Source organism: Acromyrmex echinatior, chromosome 6, assembly GCF_024713525.1.
Source record: "Acromyrmex echinatior isolate Ae372 chromosome 6, ASM2471352v2, whole genome shotgun sequence".
NCBI classification, from domain to species: domain Eukaryota; kingdom Metazoa; phylum Arthropoda; class Insecta; order Hymenoptera; family Formicidae; genus Acromyrmex; species Acromyrmex echinatior.
Genome location: NC_141857.1, coordinates 8960661 through 8980305, shown reverse-complemented (window position 1 = coordinate 8980305; position 19645 = coordinate 8960661). Strand labels below are relative to the sequence as shown.

The following is a 19645-nucleotide window of genomic DNA, read 5'->3' as shown; positions in this document are numbered from 1 at the left end:
TTTTAACTACATATCCATTTCTACAATTGCCAAATTTTCAATCTTTAAACATATATTTATATTGAACAGAGTTTTACAAGTTAAAATACAAGTTAGTTTTACAAATTAAAATAAATGTAACTATAATACTTTTTAACGTTTATACAATATTATAGTAACATTAAATAATGTTACTTTTAATAATCATATTAAATAATTATATTTAATAATCATAATATTATCAGGAGACACATATAACCATCCATTAATTTTGAAAATATATTTAATATTATATAATTTTAGTAAAATGTTCTTAAAATATTACTTATAATATTATATTAAATAATATTATGTGCCTATAGGATACATTTGTGCTTTTTAATTTAACCAATATTTCCCGGAATAATATCTACAAAACCTCGATGTTTTTGCGCTAAAAAAGCGTTTTTGAATCGTTTCTGAAGTGCAAGTACTTTTAAAGCGCTTTTCACGCGCATTATCATTTTTTTATCAGTGTTAGTTCAGTTAATTGAAATCTGCCGAGTTATTCACATATAATGAAAGTGCATAATTGACAGCACTTTTGAGAAATGCAATTTGAAGAGCGTTTCAAAAGCGCTTTTCATGTGCTGTTGTGCTACGTGAACTCAATGTAGTTTATGATAAAATCAGATTTGCGATCGATAGAGGAGGATGGATAATATCGGATCGGAGATATAGTAATCTGATAATATCTAATCGAACTTTCGGATATAATATCTTCGATTTACAATTGTTATCATTCGATGTGGAATTGATTACAGTTTGGATGTCTCTTATTTTATTTACACACACACACACACACACACACACACACACACACAACACACACACACACACACACACACATATATACAGGATGTACAAAAAATCCCAAACCCCTTAAAAAATATGAGGGCAAATCAATAAGTTCTTAGAAAATCTATCAGAGGGCACTCGCAGTGCCCTCATGTCACATTACTTTTTGACAAATAGTATCTTTCAACTGATTGATTATCGTCAAATTTTGAGTGGAATTCATCGTAGTTTTATTTCTGTAGATGATTAAAGCGAACAACCTTCGTATTTTTTGCAAAATGGAAAAAATGAATTTCGTGCAGTGATCAAACATCTACATATGAAAAGTTTAACACCGAAAGAAATCAAAGCCGAATTGGATAATATTCATAGCACATCTGCACCAACGTTTGCGACTGTATACAATTGGGTGAATGAATTTAAACGTGGTCGTACATGTGATGCATCTCGTTCGGGACATCCAATTGAGGCTGCTACGCCAGAAATCATCGATAAAGTCCACGATATTGTTTTGACCGATCGACGAATAAAAGTGCGCGAGCTTATTGAGGCCACATGGCACAATGATTTCAATTTTGCACGAACAATTGGGTATGAAAAAGCTATCGGCAAGACAGGTGCCGCGTTTGCTCACTGTGGACCATAAGCGCGACCGTGTGACGATTTCAAAACAATGTTTGGAGATGTTTCAACGTAATCCAGATGAATTTCTGCGTCGATTCATTACTGTGGACGAAACATGGATCCATTACTTCACACCCGAAATGAAGAAACAGTCAAAACATTGGATTTCACCGAGTGAACGAGCTCCGAAGAAGACGAAGACCATAAAATTGCCGGAAAGGTGATGGCCACAGTTTTTTAGAATACACGCGGTATAATTCATATCGATTACCTTCCGTCGAAGCAAACGATCAATGGCGATTACTACGCAGCTTCAGTGGACCGTTTCAACAATATTTTAAATTAAAGAAAAAAGGTCCCCATTTGGCGAAGAAGAAAGTGCTCTTTCATTAAGACAATGCACAGGTTCACACGTGCCCAGCACCGATGGCCAAATTCAATGAATTCCGCTACGAATTGCTTCCCCATCCAGCATATTCACCAGATTTAGTTCCCTGCGATTATTTTCTGTTTCCAAACCTGAAGAAATGGTTCGGAGGAAAGAGAGATTTACCACCAGAGAGCAGCTCGTCGCCGAAACAGAGATTTATTTTGAAGGGTTGGATAAACCATATTATTCGGACGGTTTGAAAAAATTAGAGAATCGTTGGATCAAGTATATCTTACGAGCTGAAAGGAGACTATATTGAGAAATAAAAATGAATCGATAAAAAAAAATGTTTTACTATATTTTTCTAAAAACTTATTGACTTGCCCTCGTAGTCATTTTTGGAAAAAATGTTTTATACAAAAGTTGTAGGGTTAAAAATGATCTATTGAATGACCTTATCAATTTGATCTTGGATGATGCCACCAAATCGATTTTTGAAACATCCTATTTTTGATTTTAGAATCTAATAGCTGAAGTAGGGAGCTTTCCAAAACACTATAATAAAGCCTCTTTTTAATCATTTTTTAAGTTATGAGAGTTGAAAGTTATGGAACTGCCGCGGCATTAGCATTACCTAAGCTAAGGTGCTCATATTCCTTTTAATGATGCGAGGATGGGGTGATCATAGGAAGTCTTACGACAAAACTTTTCAATCAATTTTTTAGAAATAAAGACAATGATATATCTAAATTAACTGTCATTCGTTTGAGCATTCCTTTAACCCCAGCTCGCCTTATCTACCAGTTTTTAGTTACTTCCTCGGCTAGACCGGGATCTGGAACTTCATCAAGTTATATCTCTGAATATAAAACATATTTTTAATTTATCACATGCAAAATTGATATCTCTAAAGTAAGACAAGAACAAATAAAGAGAAGCAAAGATGAAACAAAAAATATTTTATTCTTAAATTACATCATAAAAAATTAAAGTCTGAATTGCAATGTGAAAAATCGCATTAGATACGTCATATTCCAGTATGGCGAGCTAGGGTTAAAAGAATATTACATATTATAGCAAATTGACGTCCCTCTGCAGTCTGACAATGTGCTAGATTATAAAAACTTAAGACTGCATTTCTACAGAATTCGCGAGGCATGATTTTATTCATTCATTTATTATTCGTTGACCTAAATTATTAAGATTTCGAGATTCTGTATTATAAATTTTTCCCTTTAAATATCCCCACAAAAAATAGTCGAGTGGATTTAGATCAGGCGATCGTGCTGACCATTCAATGTAACCCCTTCTTCCTATCCACATATTCGGAAAAACTTCAAACAGATATTGGCGTACTCGTAAATCGTAGTGAGGTGGCGCCCCATCTTGCTGAAACCAAATGTCATTAAAGTTTTGACGAACGATGTTTCGGATTGCCGGAACTATTTCATCTTGAAGCATGGCTAAGTAATTGTTAGCGTTTAAATTACCTTCAATAAAGAAAAACCCAATAATGGCTTCATTTAAAATTCTAACCCATACGTTGACTTTTTGCTGATTCTGAGTATATGTCTCGTACATTCAATGAGAATTTTTATCGCTCCAATATCTGCAATTATGTCGATTTACATTAGCTCAAAAGTAGCTTCATCTGAAAAAATAATGTTGACTACAAATAAAAAATTTCTATCGATATTTAACATCATACTTTCGCAAAATTCAATGCGATAATCAAAATCATCTTCACATAGTTCCAGATGGATCTTATATGGATGAAATTTTTCCTTTTTTAGAATTTTATGAACTGACATAGGATCGATGTCGTGTTGTGCAACTTGGCGAATTGAATTACGCGGATCTTCGATAAAAGACTATAGAATATTCAATCTTTTATTAAGATTTGTCGCTATTGCTGGTCTACCTTGTCGATCCTATTACGATCTTTTACAAAACCCATTTCTTCAAAACGTACAGTATGAATAACATTATACGTCGATATACCATTGTCCTCACTACTAAAGGTTTAATTGAAAAGCTCTGTCATATGTGCGTAGGACCTTCTACGATCACCCCATCCTCGCATCATTAAAAAGGATATACGCTCCTGTTCAATAAGCATTATAAAATATTTCAAATAAATACTTTACAAACAAAGATAACTATGTAGCGATAAACAATCTCAGAACGGAGTATCACGAAAAAGTATATATTCTTAATCGCTGGTCACAGAAAGAGTGAACTTGACAAGAGAGATCTCTAGTAGATCTTATATAGGTTCCAAAAGGTTTTGTTGAAAGGATGGGAAGGAGGGAGAAGGGATAGAAAGAAGTAGAAAGGAAAGGGGGAAGAAGGAGAAGGAAAGAGTAGGAGAGAGGAGGAGATAGAGATATAGACATTCGCGGGCACGTACATGACTCATAAATCCACTCGGGCAATCTCTACGTAATACCTTAGATAATACTAATTCCGGCGATTCTGTGACTTTCAATTCTCATAAATACTTGAAAAGTACTGAAAAAAAAAGAGACTTTATCATAATGTTTTGGAAAGCTCCTGATCTAAGATATTAGATTCTAAAATCAAAAATAGGGTATTTCGTTTAAAAAAATCGATTTGACTTTGACTTGATCTTGTCATCCAAGGTCAAATTGATAAGGTCTGTCAATAGATCAGTTTCAACCCTACAACTTTTGTATAAAACATTTTTTTCAAAAATGATTACTTTCCAAGTATTTAAGGGGTCCGGGACTTTTTCTACACATGTATACATATATATATATATATTTTATATATATATATATATATATAAAAGTATCCGCGGTACTTTGTCACTAGATATATGACCATCAATATACATCTAGTGACAAAAAACCGCGGATACTTTTTAGATGACCCAATATATATTGGGAGTGTGCAATAATTTTTTGATAAAAATATGGCTTTACTATTTGCGCTCTCTTCCACATTGTCTTTTCTTTTTGTATGTGATTTAATTAAATAAATATGATATTTATGATTTTTAATGATACGATATAGAAACTAATTATGATAATATTTTTATGAATTTTTAATAATATAACCTAGTAACACTAATTATGATGATATTTTTTTTTTAGTAATGCAGTACAAAAATGATCAAACGCGCTGTGTTATTGACTAATTCAATACTACGAAGATATGAAGAAGAAGTAAAAGTGGCGAAGATACTAGGGATAAAATAATTTTAGAAGAAAAGAATATATTTTTTATCATACAATTTATTTATCTATGTAATGCAGTATGTACAGGGTGCGGCAGAGAAACTTACTTTTTTTAAAGGTTAATAAAAATGAAACTATTGCAGATATCAGTATAATTCTTTTTTCCCCTTAGAGATCACCCCAGATCACCTCATCAAATTTTTTTTCATGCACTTTTGAAAATTACATCTATCAAATGACGGCCGCCGTTGTCTATGCACTGATTGAGTCGATTTCTGAAGTTTCGCGTCACTCTCTGAAGCATGTCCACCGATATTTCGGCGATGGCGTTCCGAATGTTTGTCTTCAGGTGAGCTAGGGTCTGTGGTCGATCGTTGTAAACGATAGACTTCAATCATAACCCCATAGGAAGAAGTCGCATGGAGCCAAATCTGGAGAGCGCGCCGGCCAAGGAAGATCGCCTCTGAGAGAGATGAGGCGGTCAGGGAAGTGTTCCCTCAACAATTCCATCGAGGCCCGTGCTGTGTGGGCCGTGGCTTCGTCTTGTTGAAACCACACATCTCCGACGTCCATTTCTTCCAGATGTGGAAGGAAAAATTCTTCGAACATCTCCCTGTATCGAGTTGCATTCACCGTGACAGCGCGCTCGTTTTCCTCAAAAAAATAAGGACCAATGATCCCGACCGACGAAATTGCGCACCAAACGGTAACACGTTCACAATGGAGAGGGGTTTGGTGAAGTTCATGTGGATTTTCAGCACTCCAGTAGCGCATGTTCTGTTTGTTGACACAGCCGGAAAGGTGAAAGTGAGCCTCGTCGCTGAAGAACGTTACCGCGTCGTGGGGAAGGCTTTCAAGGAGAACTTCACATGCAGTTTGGCGGGCCACGAAATCGCGGTCAGTCAACTCCTGCACAACAGTCAGTTTGTACGGATGAAATTGGAGTTCGTTGTGAAGGATTCGTCTCACAGTTCGGTCCGAAAGCAGCCGCATGTTTGCGAGCAGAACGGCGAGGGGATTGCAAAAATGACTGTCTCACTCTCTCAACATTTTCCGGAGTCCTGGCCGTTCTTACAGCTCCTAACCTGCGTTTAACGACGCTGCCAAACTCCTGAAATGCGGTAACCCACGAAAGAATCGAATTCCGACCGGGGATTGGACTGCGAGGAGGAATAATGAAGCGCGCTCGAAAGGCACGTTGAGTGGCGACAATTGGAGCGGCCATTACCAAAGTATGCCTCGACGGCGAACGCGCGATGCTCTCTCGTCCAAAGCATGATCGAGATTGGCTGTGGGGGAAACAAAAATTGAGGACCTATCCTCTCGGACGCACCCCCTCCCAGCTCCCTACCTTCACCCCTTGCCGTTTGGCGCGTTTTTCAAAAAAGTAAGTTTCTCTGCCGCACCCTGTATTATACAATATAATCTAAACTATAGACTATTAGTTCACATTCTATAACAGAACTTTTATCATAAATTTTGTACAAAATGTTTGCTGCATCGCTTTTAGTAATACAATTTTGTCTTAAAAATGACACAAAATATTCGAATTTCTTACTAACACCATGCGTATATTAACTCAGTTCATAGAATACATGTTCAACACATTGCTCCAGCTCAAATAAGAAAAGCACAGTTGTTGGTTTCGTGTACAAACATGTGCCATTTAATATTAACTTCACGTTATTCATACCATATATTTTAACAAGTTCCACATTTAGATCTTGAATCGGTAATGATAATGGGACTGTTGACTGCATTAATTGCTTGATATCTGCATGTCTCTCGATAAATGTCTTCCATGTAATATGAACATATGGTTGCCTCGATTATCACCAATCGCAATTTGCACATGAGATATAGATCCCACGACGATCCCAATGTTCAGGAACTTGTACGCTGTCGATGTCAATGCACATTTCCTCATCAAGATACGAGGCATGTAGCGAGGTTTTAAAGATGTATTAGACGATGTTTGAAAATGCGCTGTAAAAAAAAAGAAAATGTAAATAGATCTTACAAAAATACATAACGTATATCACATATAAGCGCAAATATTTTATAGAATTAAATAAACTTATTGTCTCTTGCACGCCTCATCCTGTTGAAATGTAATGGCAGTTCATGGCTTGAGATATTTTATTTTCTCGGAACTTCTAATTAACAATAGTTGTCTGAACTCTTTTGAAGCTTTCTGAACGGTTGATGCGGTAATGTCGCCCGGAGCTCTTCTTTTAAACAGTGTTCCCTTTATTTTTTATACACCCTAAAATGAAGGGGATTTTTTTTTATATACATTATACTTTGAAGAACAGTTGCGACGTGGTCGAAGAATATCAAATTGACACATATCATAAGAATGCACTTTAATGATATCGAATCTTTTTTATCTTCGCCAACGACAATAAAGTCTGCTCCTATTCTCTTTTCAAAAATGAATTTAGGGAAAAGAAATCAAAATATATTTAAAAAGAAGTATTTATACTTTATTTTTTAAACTTGATATAATATATTTCTTTTTTGCGATCACCAGTTGTATATTTTAAACACATTCTGTAACGCATAATTCTTAACATGTTTTCCACATTGTACAGTATTAGTAACATCCGATTATGTAAAGAATCTATATCTTTATAATCAGCATCCACATCAATGGTCAAGTCATCGTTATTGAGTATATCATTCGTGTTTTTTGAATTCTTTAACGAGAGCCTTATTGTCATCATTCTCTTCCACACCAATTACAGCCATTGTAATCAAGCGTTTTATCATGCACGGAATCATCCTGTCTTCCCATTGCAATTCATGGTAACAAGCACTCAGCCAATAATTTCTTTACACAATCTGGATATTACTAATACTATAAGAAGTTAAGAATTGTGCGTTACAGAATGTGTTTAAAATATTAGGTGTTGGAATTAATTCGTAGCGTTTTTTAATGAAAGAATGTTATTTATTTCACATGAGCATTAAAAAATACATTAATGAAAGTACTTCCCATCACTTGTAAAACGCTACGAATTAATTCCAACACCTAATATATAACTAGTGGTCGCAATGCCATGTGTTATATCCCGATAAAATCCTCTCTTTTCTTATTATAAATATATGATTTATACCTTATCTTTATCTTATCTCTAGTTTAGTACTTCGTCTTGGTTTTGTATTTTGTCCCTATTTTATCTTTATTTCAAAACCTTATCATACCTTTTATGTATTGTAAAATTCTTTTCCCTTTTTTAGGAAGGTATATTTAATTCCTTTTTTATTTAAACATTCAAACCAACAAATAGCTCACGTTTGTACACACTTATACATCACATAGATAAAGAATATCTATTCTACGATCTTTCCTTTTTTGTCGAAGGCCTTTTTTCTAAAATAATAATTAAACAATAGCATTTATGCCTAATAATTAAATAGTATCACATATTAAGTAGTATTATATATTAAGACCTTCCCGAATGCACGAGGATGAATATCGTTATTTTTTTTATTTCTCTTCTTTTTTTTCTTTTTCCCAATAAAATCAAAATCAGTTTAAAATTTAAAATGTAGCATTACTTCGCCTCACATAAGAATGTTAATTAAGAAAATCGAATTCTTAACATAAATTCATAGTGTCTAGAGTAGGGCTTATGCGGAGCCTTACTGTCTTATTTTAAGAAAATATGTGCGAGTATAGGCCCTACCAAATCTTGAAGAGTGTTGATTGGTCCTGAGAAGACACCCCCACACTCTTTGCCAGAATATAAAAGAACTGCAAAAGGTTGTCAGTCAGTCAGTAGAGAAATATACCAGGGCAAATCAATAAATACTCGTGTTTCAAGACAGGCGACGTTGCTGATGCAAGTTGGCATTACCATCATGTAATACCATCTTTCAAACGATGCCGTACAAAATTTCAGAGTGATTCATGCAATGATTTGACATCTTGATTTTGCATCTTGATTTACAGCAATTCGTAGCATGTTTGATGTTTTCTGATACAATGGAAAAAGAGCAATATCGATCCGTGATTCGTTTCTTATTTTTGAATGGAAAAACGTGCGAAAAAATAAAAACAAAGTTGGCTGCCATCTATGGGAACTCTTCACTATCTATGACAATCGTCAGATATTGGTTCAATGAATTCAAATGTGATCATTCGTCTGTTTTTGATGAGGAGCGCCCAGGCCGTCCGGCAGACGTGATTACTGAGAAAATCGTTGAAAAAGTTCACGACATGATTCTCGCTGATCGCCGAACGAAAGTGCATGAAGTAGCAGAGGCCGTAGGCGTGTCGTACGGAATGGCATTTAATATTTTGCATGATAACTTGGGAATGAAAAAGCTGTCGGCCCGATAGGTGCCGCGATTGCTCACGGTGGACAACAAACGGATGCGGTTATCAATTTCAAAGCATGATCGAATTGCGCCGCATCCACCGTACTCTCCGGATTTAGCCCCCTGTAACTTCTTGTTTCCAAACTTGAAAAAATGGCTCAGTGGAAAAAAATTCACGTCGAATGAGGAGGTCATCACCGAAACAGAGGCTTATTTTACAGAGTTTGACAAATCGTATTTTTCTGAGGGATTAAAAAAATGGCAGAAGCGTTGGGAAAAGTGTATCTTTTTAAAAGGGGATTACGTTGAAAAATAAAAAAAATTTTTGTGAAAAGCTTGCGTCTTCATTACTAACACGGGTACTTATTGATTTGCCCTCGTAATAATCTCGGAATAGAATCCGTCACAACAGTCACCTTCGCAAGTAGGAACTATATTCGCACTCTCCTCATATAAGTTATCTCACGTTTTCTTCCGATATATATACATATAATTACTTATTTCTTTCTTTTAAAAATTTAATAAATGACAGTATTAATTTATTGAATCAATTTCAATTTTATTTAAAGCCGCGTGAGCTCCCATGTAACCTTCATAACCTTTGCGAGGCCAGAATCTAAATTTCTCTTACAAATTATTATCCATCCTTTCCTTGTGATCACATCATCACACAACCTGATCTCTGATCCCCAAGTAAATTGCTTAAATACATTAACGTAAAAAACGGAGGAATCTCAATTTCTATTACATCATTACATATAACACCAGAAAGAAATGTATCAAGTTTAAAAAAATAAAGTATAAAATTTCTTTTTAAATATGTCTTGATTTCTTTTCTCTAAATTCATTTTTGAAAAGAGAATAGGAACAGACAGACTTTATTGTCGTTGGCGCCGATTCCTTAGACAAAAAAGATTCGATATCATTAGAGTTCATTCTTATGATATGTCAATTTGGTATTCTTCGACACATCGCAATTGTTCTTCAAAGTATAATATATATAAAAAAAAATTCTCTCCATTTTAGGGTGTATAAAAAAAATGAAGGGAACACTATTTAAAAGAAGAGCTCCGGGCGACGTTACCGCATCAGCCGTTCAGAGAGCTTCAAAAGAGTTCAGACAGCTATTGTTAATTAGAAGTTCCGAGAAAATAAAATATCTATAAGCCATGAACTGTTACAATTCAAATTCAGGATGAAGCGTGCAAAAGACAATAAGTTTATTTAATTCTATAAAATATTTGCGCTTATACGTGGTATACGTTATGTATTTTTGTAAGATCTATTTACATTTTTTTTTCACAGCGTTTTTTTCACAAACATCGTCTAGTACATCTTTAAAACCTCGTTACATGTCTCGTATCTTGATGAAATGTGCATTGACATTGACAGCGTAAAAATTCCTGAACATTGGGATCATCGTGGGATCTATATCTCATGTGCAAATTGCGATTGGTGATAATCGAGGCAATTATATGTTCATACATCATGCTACGTAGAAGACGTTCATCAAGAGGCGTGCAGATATCGAGCGATTAATGTAGTCAACAGTTTCATCATTATTACGATTCAAGATCTAAATGTGAAACTTGTTAAAATATATGATATGAATAACGTGAAGTTAATATTAAATGGCACATGTTTGTACATGAAATCAACAACTGTGCTTTTCTTATTTGAGCTGGAGCAATGTATTCTATGAACTGAGTCAATATACGCACGGTTAGTAAGAAATTCGAATATTTTTTCGAATATTTTTCATTTTTAAGACAAAATTGTATTACTAATAAAAGCGATGCTGCAAACACTTTGTACAGGGTCCGGCAAAATGATCTCCCACATTTTAATCTTAAACGCCATTAATAAAAACGCCATTGTAAATGCTATTTAGATTTTATTTTTATTAACTGAAAATTTATGCTATGCCATTTGTTTTTATTGAGTTTTGAAAATTACAGAGTCCAAGTGGCGACCATTTTTTTCGATACACGGCTAGGAGATCGTTCAACTGCTTCTCTTACAGCTATTTTCAGGTGTCCGAACACTTCTGGGTCTACCAGTTGATTTTCTTTTTAAAGCTGAACCTGTAGCTCTAAAATTTGAAACCCACAACAGTATTGTTTTGCGATCTGGAACTGGAACATGTCTACCAAGCGCGAAGTGAGTACGAAAAGTTCTTTGCGTCTTAATCATAGATTCGTTACTTTTCATAAATGTTTCGATAACGAAGGCACGATGCTCGCCCGTCCAATTCATGACGACAACTGAAATGGCAAGGCGCGAGCTACCAACCGACTACGCTAAGCTCCCCCTCTCTTCAGTGGTTCAGGGACAGTGGCGGTGCAAAATGTGGGAGATCATTTTGCCGGACTCTGTATAATAATCATTTGTATTTTATCATAATAAAATTTATGATAAAAATTCTGTTATAGAATGTGAACTAATAGGCTATGGTTTAAATTATATTGTATATACTGCATTACATGATAAATAAATTGTATGTTAAAAAATATATTTTCTTTTAAAATTATTTTATCCCTAGTATCTTCGCCACTTCTTCTTCATATCTTCGTAGTAGTATTGAATTAGTTAATAAGACAGCGCGTTTAATCATTTTTGTACTATTATACATTACTGAAAAAAAAAATCATAATTAGTGTTACTAGGTTATATTATTAAAATTTATAAAAATATTATCATAATTAGTTTTTAAGTCATTAAAAATTGTAAATACCATATCTATTTAATTAAATTACATACAAAAAGAAAAGACAACGTTGAAGAGAGCGCAAATAATAAGTATAGGACTGCAACATATGGAAGAGAGAGAACTGCATCCTACAATGAGTAGGAAAAAGAGAACAATAGGTTAAAGAGAGAACACAACAGGAGAGAGAGAAGGTATGAAGGCCTTCCCGCTCTACCATGAACCCCGATGACGGGCTTCGCCCTTCCCAACTCTGTGAGGCACTTCCCCCTCCCTAACTCCCTCACTCATACACATACACATCGTATATGTATATGTATACGCACTAACACATAGTGAGTTAGAATCGACCTAACTTTACCACACTATGATTTTTTACGCTTCGGATTATCATCGTATCCATTTTTCATCACCCGTCATGATACTATGCGAAGAACTTTTTCTTCTGTGTCTTTGAAGCAATTTACAGGTTATTTTGCGCTTTTCAACGTCCCTTGGCTTCAACTCGTACGGCACCCAATTTCCTTGCTTTTGAATCATTCCAATGGCCTTCAAACATCCGGAAATCGTTGATCGATCAACATTTAATGATTCTGCTAGTTTTTCTTGCGTTTGAGATCTTGATCGAGTAAAGCTTCCACTTCCTCATCTTCAAACTTTTTCAGCTAGTCTAGATGTTCCTTGTCTTCCGTGTCGAAATCACCTTTTTTATATCGTCAAAACCAATACTCACATGTTGAAATCGATGGAATATAATCACTATAAGCTTCCGACAGCATTCGTTGACTTTCAGCAATACTTTTCTTCAAATAGAAGTGAAAAGGTAAAACTTCCCGCAAATTGCATTTTGTTGGCACAAAATTCGACATATTCAATGCACAAAAAAACAATGTTGTTTATACTTTGGCAAAATGACACATACTGAAAACTAAATACATGATAGTGCTTTCAATATGAAGCAACAATATGACCTGATAGTATTAGTTACGTCATCTCTTGAAAATCCTTTAAAATTAATGCACACTCTATATATATATATATATATAATATATATATATATATATATATATATATATATATATATTGAGTGTTCAAAATTAAGCGTTACAAGTTTTTATCTCGGAAACACGGCATTATTGAGAAAAATTGTTCAGATAAAAGTTGTAGGGTTCAAAAAGATCTATTTACTGATCTTAAGCTTCTTGATCTCAGTTTGACTTTGGGTGGCGTCGCCAAGATTAGATTAAGGTTATTTCGATTTTTTAAACTAGAACACTGTTACTTCTAGGATCTAATAGCCGAGCTTTCAAAAATATATACTATAATAAATACTATAATAAATACTATAATAAATTTATTTTCTATTGAATACTTTTAGAGTCGTGATGTTTGAAAGTTACAGTACCATCGATATTAGCACCTAAGGTGTCCGATCGGTTAAAGCCTTTTGAATGTTGTTCAGGATCATATCCTGGATATTATTTGTCAAAATCAAAGCTATTGGAGATTATTCCTTTTATTTTTATTTTTGCGCTAAAAATTTTTTTTTTGCGTACGGTTTTTCAAATTATTACAATAATTATTTAAAAAATCGATTTTTTCGAAACTATGGGCCAATGGCTGAAACAGCCGGACACGTATTGTTTTTTTCCGCTCAAGAACAGCATAAAAAGCGTATTGAAAAAATCCCTGACACCGTCACCTGTAGTTCCTCTTGTTAGTATGTAAGATAGGATTTATTTTTATGTAATTAACATTGAAAAGACCCTTTTTTTTTTTGGTAACGGAGGGGAAATGCCTGACGCATACCCCGGGAGAGAGCCTGGGGTTATGTGGGGCTTGCATACTAAAACCCCTCCGGGTGTCCTTACCAGGCCATAGCTGAGGGACTCCCAGGAACGCGTGCAGCATACTTCTGGGAGCCCCTCTGGCCAGTCGGCTTTGGTTGGTCGACATTCTTTCCCGCCCGGGGTTTCGTCAGATACTTGATAGTGGGCCCCACCGGGACGCGGACGTCGTCCACCACGATATGTGCCCGAGGGGGCACCCCGCTCTTCCCGTCGTGGAAGAATATTGCTTCCGATTTTGCGGGGGCTACCCTCAGGCCCAACTCCTTAATGGAGCCGACTACACACGCCACTGTGACGTTCACCGTTCACCCACGGCTCTCTCCCAGGTCGTGCTCCCGGCCACCACTAACGTGTCCGCGTAACAGACGACGTGGCAGCCGGGGGGTAGGGCCGCGCGGAGAACGTAGTCGTATGCGACGTTCCAGAATAGGGGTCCCAACACGGACCCCTGTGGAACGCCGCACGACACGTCCCTCCGCTGCTGGAGTCCCATTTTATCGTGGAACTCCAGCTGCCTGTCCCGGAAATAGTCTTCAACAATGGCGACCAAGTAGGGGGGCAAGAGATGGTGTTTCCTCATAGCCCCCACTACCCGGCCCCACGGGACGCTGTTGAAGGCGTTGGCGATGTCGAGGGATACCGCCAACGCCACCTCCCCAGCCGCGGTCACCTGCTCCGAGAGGGATCGAACCTGCCTGATGGCGTCGATCGTGGACAACTCCTCCCGGAAGCCGTACTGACCGCGGGATAGGTTAGGACCATCCCGGGACAGGTGACGGACGATGCGATCAGCGATGATGCGCTCCAACAGTTTTCCCACATCGTCCAGTAGGCAAATCGGCCTATAGGCGGAGGGACTCTCCGTTGGCTTGTCCTCCTTGCGTAGGAGGACAAGCCTGGTCCTCTTCCACGATCTGGGAAATACACCTTCTCTGAGGCAGCTAGTGTAGAGCTGCCTCAGGCGCTTTCCAACGATGGGAGCCACGGCGAGCCACACCCTTCCGTGAACGCCGGAGGGTCCGGACGCCCGCGGTCTCCCTCTCAGACGGGCGAATGCCCTCACCATCTCCCCCCGATGACGCTCAGTTCATCCGTCCATCTGGACGGTGGGCCTGTCCTTTCGGGGATGTCCTTTTCCCTCGTGGAAAAGAGAGCGGCCACTACATCCTCTAGGAACTGCGTCCAGAGTTTCCGTTATCCGGGGGGGCCCACGGACGAAGCGTCTTCGTCACTATCTTGTAGGGCCTCCCCCACGGGTCCCTGTCCAGGGAGGAGAGGAGCTCCCGCCATGCGTCGGCTTTCGCTCTTCTTATGGCCGCCCTGAGGGCGCTCCTTGCGTCTCGGAGCGCCCCGGCGGCCGCTTCTATCTCTGCGTCTGTGCCCCGCCGCCTGCGGCGAGTATACGTTCGTCTGGCAGCCACAGTGGCCCGTCGTAGCTCAGCTAACTCCTCGGACTACCAGTAGGCTGCCCTTTTCGCCGCGGGACGGCAGCGGGGCATCGACGCGTCGCACGCGCGCGACATGGCGTCCCCGAGCCATTCGGCCTCCTCCTCCACCGTGCAGGCCGGGTTACGTTCCGCTAGGTGGAGGAGAGGAGGTTCACCTCGAGGCGTTCGGGGTCCATCTTTCGCAGGGCCCATCGACGTTCCGTCTCTTGTCGGCGGCGTCTTCGTGACACCTCCGCGGGGGTGGACACCAGCTCCATACGGATCAGGCGGTGATCTGTCAATTCTCCCAGGGAGCCGGCGTCCACGTGCCATCCTCGGATCTTGGCGGCCGCCGCGGGGGTCGCCCACGTCAGATCGACGATGGATTCCCCCCGAGCCCCCACGAAGGTGCTGGCACGGCCCCTATTCAGTAAGACTAGCCCGTGCCTCGCCGCCCACAGCAGAGTGCTGTCGCCCCTGGAGTCGGTGGATAGGGAACCCCACTCCAACGCATGGGCGTTGAAATCCCCACCCACCAGTACAGGCCTGGAGGAGCGTCGCCTGATGTGCTCCCCCAGAGACTCCAGGGTGTCCTCGTATTCCCCCCCTCGTTAGGCGAGGAGGGAAGTAGCACTCCGCTACGTCGATGGGTCCCCACTCTACCAGCGTGAACCCCTCCCCCGCCGATATGGGAATCATCGGCGGGGTGTCGCGCGCGTGCTGGCTGACCACCGCTACTCGGCCCAGAGGGTCCCCCGCCCAGTTGGGGTGACTCTCCGGGATTCGGTAGGGGTCTGCGGCGATGGCCAGCCCTCCCCCCCACTCGGCGAAGCACTGCATGAGCATGCTTTGTGCTCCGGCCGAGTGGTTAAGATTCGTCTGGGCGAGGGCGAGGGACATTATTGTTGGGTCCGTCGTTCCTCGTCCCGCCCGACGTTCTTGTCGGCCACTTCATCGGCCGCCGCGGGTGTATTCTCCACGACGACCATCTCTATGTCGGCCACGGCCGACGGCGCTTCCGCCATGGTCGCCGCCACAGGAGTCTGCCCCGCGGCGGTGGTGGAGGAGCTGCTGGGCTTCTGTCCCCCCCTCTTCCCTTTTACTTTGGCGGCAGCACATCCGCCGCTGCCAATGCGATGCCCCGAGGAGCGGCCGAGCTCACAGCACGCGGGGCAGTCGACTTTGGCGCGGCACTCCCTCGCCGCGTGACCGATGCCCCCGCACCGGTAACAGCACCCGGAGCGATCCACGGTGCTTGTATATTTCGCCTGGACCAGCTTCCAAGCACCGGAAGCATTGGAGGCTCCGGGCCGGCAACAGAGCTACTCTGCAGCTCGACTACCCCACCTTGACACGTGAGGCGGCCACCAATTGTTTGGCCGCCTCTACGGGGCACCGCACCCAGCAGGTGCCCAGCCCGTTGGGGGCCCTGCTGACTTCACCCACCTTAAATTCCGGTGGGAGTCGCTTGCAGGCTCTCGCCAGATCCTGCGCCACCTCGGTGGGGGTGGCCGAATCCGGATCTCGGCCGTCTTCGATGGGCGGGACACCCTCACGTCGTCCCTGTTCGCGAAGACGGCCGTTAGTCTCTCGGCTAGCGCGTCCGCCTTGACTCGGCTCTCCGGGCCCCTAACCTCCCATATGAGAGTCCTTGTGATAGCCCTCCTGGGACGGAGATCGTCGATCCCCACGTCCTTAAGAGAGATCGACGATCTCGCTTTTCCCATCACCTCTTGGTAGGTGGTGGGATCGGCACATGTTATCGTTATAGCCGCCGAGCTGGACGACCTAAGCTTCGGAGGGGGGGGGCTGGCGTCTTAGCAGAGGCTTTGGGACCCCCTAAGACGCTCCCCTTTCTCGCTCCCCCGCCTGCTTTCCCACCGCTTCGGGTCTTAGGGGCAGTGGCCGCAGGCGCTTTGGCGCTTTTAGACGGCGTAGTCTCGTTCTTCTTCGCTGGCTTGGCGGCTGCTCTCTTAGCCGCTCTCGAGACAACCTGCGCCCAGGTCGCCTCGTTGTCATCCGCCGGACGCGCTCCGTCTCCCGCTGTTTGGGGGACATTGGACGCGGGCGGCGACCTGTCCCTACTCGCGGCGGGAGGGGGCGCGTTGGGCGCACTCCGTCCCGCTTTAGGGGACCTTAGTCGCCTTTTTTGCCTTGGTTGGAGGCTGGCTGTTCCGCGCCTTTTGGGCCGGCGCCGTCGTCGGAACTATCCCCATCTCCGTTAGGAGACGAGGGCCGCACGAGGATTCGCTCCATCCTACGGTCCTCGTCTTCCCCATCACTCTTCCTCTTTCTCCTCCTCGCAGGGTATGTTCCTCCGGCGGGTGCGACCCTCCTGTCCGTCGCGGTCGACAGGGGATTCATCTGTTTCGACACCCCTTGGAGAGGAGGCCTGAAATATGGTGTCTCCAGATCCTCCTCCGTGACCGCGACGCGATGCCGTGACTCCTCCCCCTCCGCGGGAGCTGTCCGTCCACTCCGCGTTCTAATGGGGCTGTGGGCGCCGGTCGAGCTTTCGAGACCCGACCATTCCATGGTCGAGTCCCACACTATACCGGGCGCCCCGTCCCTACTCGATGCCGCTGTACAACGGGAGGTTGATCTGCCCCTGTCCCTATTCCGCTCAAGGAATGTGTTTCTGGAGCGGAGGAGGACCAGCTCTCTCTCGAGCTTTCGTTTCTCCTCCGCCCAGGCCCCGAATCCAGAACGGTCAGCGCCGTCGACCGCCCTCGTTACCGAACTGAGGGCTGCGGACAACTTAGTGTATGCCCTCCACAAGTCCCTCACTATATCGCCCTTAATGTTCTTGGACTTTTCGACGGCTTTGGCAATTGTCCCCAACTCTCGCGTTACCACAGCGGCAATCGCGCACAGGGGCTGCTCGTCATACTCGAGGGCGAGTTCCACTGCCTTCTCCCTGGTTCTCCTGGCGGACGTGGATGAAGAATCCACTTCCGGGTATTGAAAAGACCCTAATTTATGGACGAAACAGATGTTAAAATTTAAAAGACATTAAATATCAGTTATCAAGAATTAGCGCTGGTTTTTAACTCTTTTTACCTTTTATTATTGTTTTATTATTGTTTTATTGTTTTATTGAGCCTAATAATTTAACTCTTATTATTTTATTATAATATTTTGAAAAGCTCTTGATGAGCTACAAGAATATGCAATGAAAAATTGGGGGTTCCGTTTAAAAAATTCTAAGTAACCTTGCTCTGACCTTGACAACGCCACCTAAGGCCAAACCAATGGTACCATCTTACGTCCTCTTCGAAGTCACGAAACTTTTGTCTGAAACATTTCTCGATTTAATGCAGTGTTTTTGAGATATTTGAGTTAATTCTTTAAAATGGGACATCCTGTACGTGCGTGTGTGCGTGCGTACTATGTATATGTTATATACAAAGTGTCCGGGAAAAAAACGAACAACGCTTAAACAGAGATTCCTGAAGTCATTTTGAGATGATAATTCTAATATCAAAATGTGAGACTATAATAATTTTTGAATTATAAGGGTTTAAAATTAACGAATCATATTGTCTAAAGTTGGCGTGCTCAGGAGTGGACAACGCAAAATAAATGCGAAAACTTATCACTTTTTTTGTTAATATTGATTTTAGTATTACATATGTGAATATAAGATTTTATCTATTATAATATTTTCACTAATGTATTGGCATTTCACTAATACAATGGCTGATTGTACAATGGAAATTTATGATTTTATAATATTCATACAAGTTCCTAGTTTCTCCGGATTTTAATAAAATGTTCATAAAATGTATTTGAATGAGTTTTAATTGAATATTAACAATAGCACATAATTCGACATAAAAAGTTACTAACTTCTGCTAATTAAAATATGAAATAGCAGATTGCTCGAAGAACTGCTATCTAACAGCTTGCATTCTGCGTATCGTATAAAGGTAAAAAATATTATAAAAAAAAAATATTGTCGCACAATTATTGTACAATGCGTGGATAAGTAACGATAAATCTCTCGTATAGGAGTAAAATGGACTAAACTGAGTCGAAAAGTTTTCTACCATTTTGTAATTTTCGTAATAATTAACAAGATATCAATTACTAAAAATCATCAAATATTGGTTTTCAATATTTTTTTACTCGAGTATTATCAAGTTTACAGCAAAATAGCAAGAGACAAAAAATATTTATTTTCTTCTCATAATGTTTTAAGAATTTTTTCAGAATTTTTTATCAACTTTGTAGTATAGTATTTTCTTATATTGGTAACTATTTTTACCAACATGAGAAAATGTGAATAGAAATATTAAAAAATTCTGAAAAAATTCCGAGCTCTA

General features: G+C 40.6%; 1 protein-coding gene and 1 pseudogene across 4 annotated transcripts in view; one reads left to right on the top strand and one right to left on the bottom strand.

Annotated features, from left to right (window-relative positions):
- The window catches only part of LOC105150384 (uncharacterized), a 126758-nt gene that overhangs the window by 99288 nt on the left and 7825 nt on the right, over positions 1-19645 (top strand). The window lies entirely within an intron of this gene.
- LOC147909358 (uncharacterized) lies at positions 4927-7033 on the bottom strand (annotated as a pseudogene).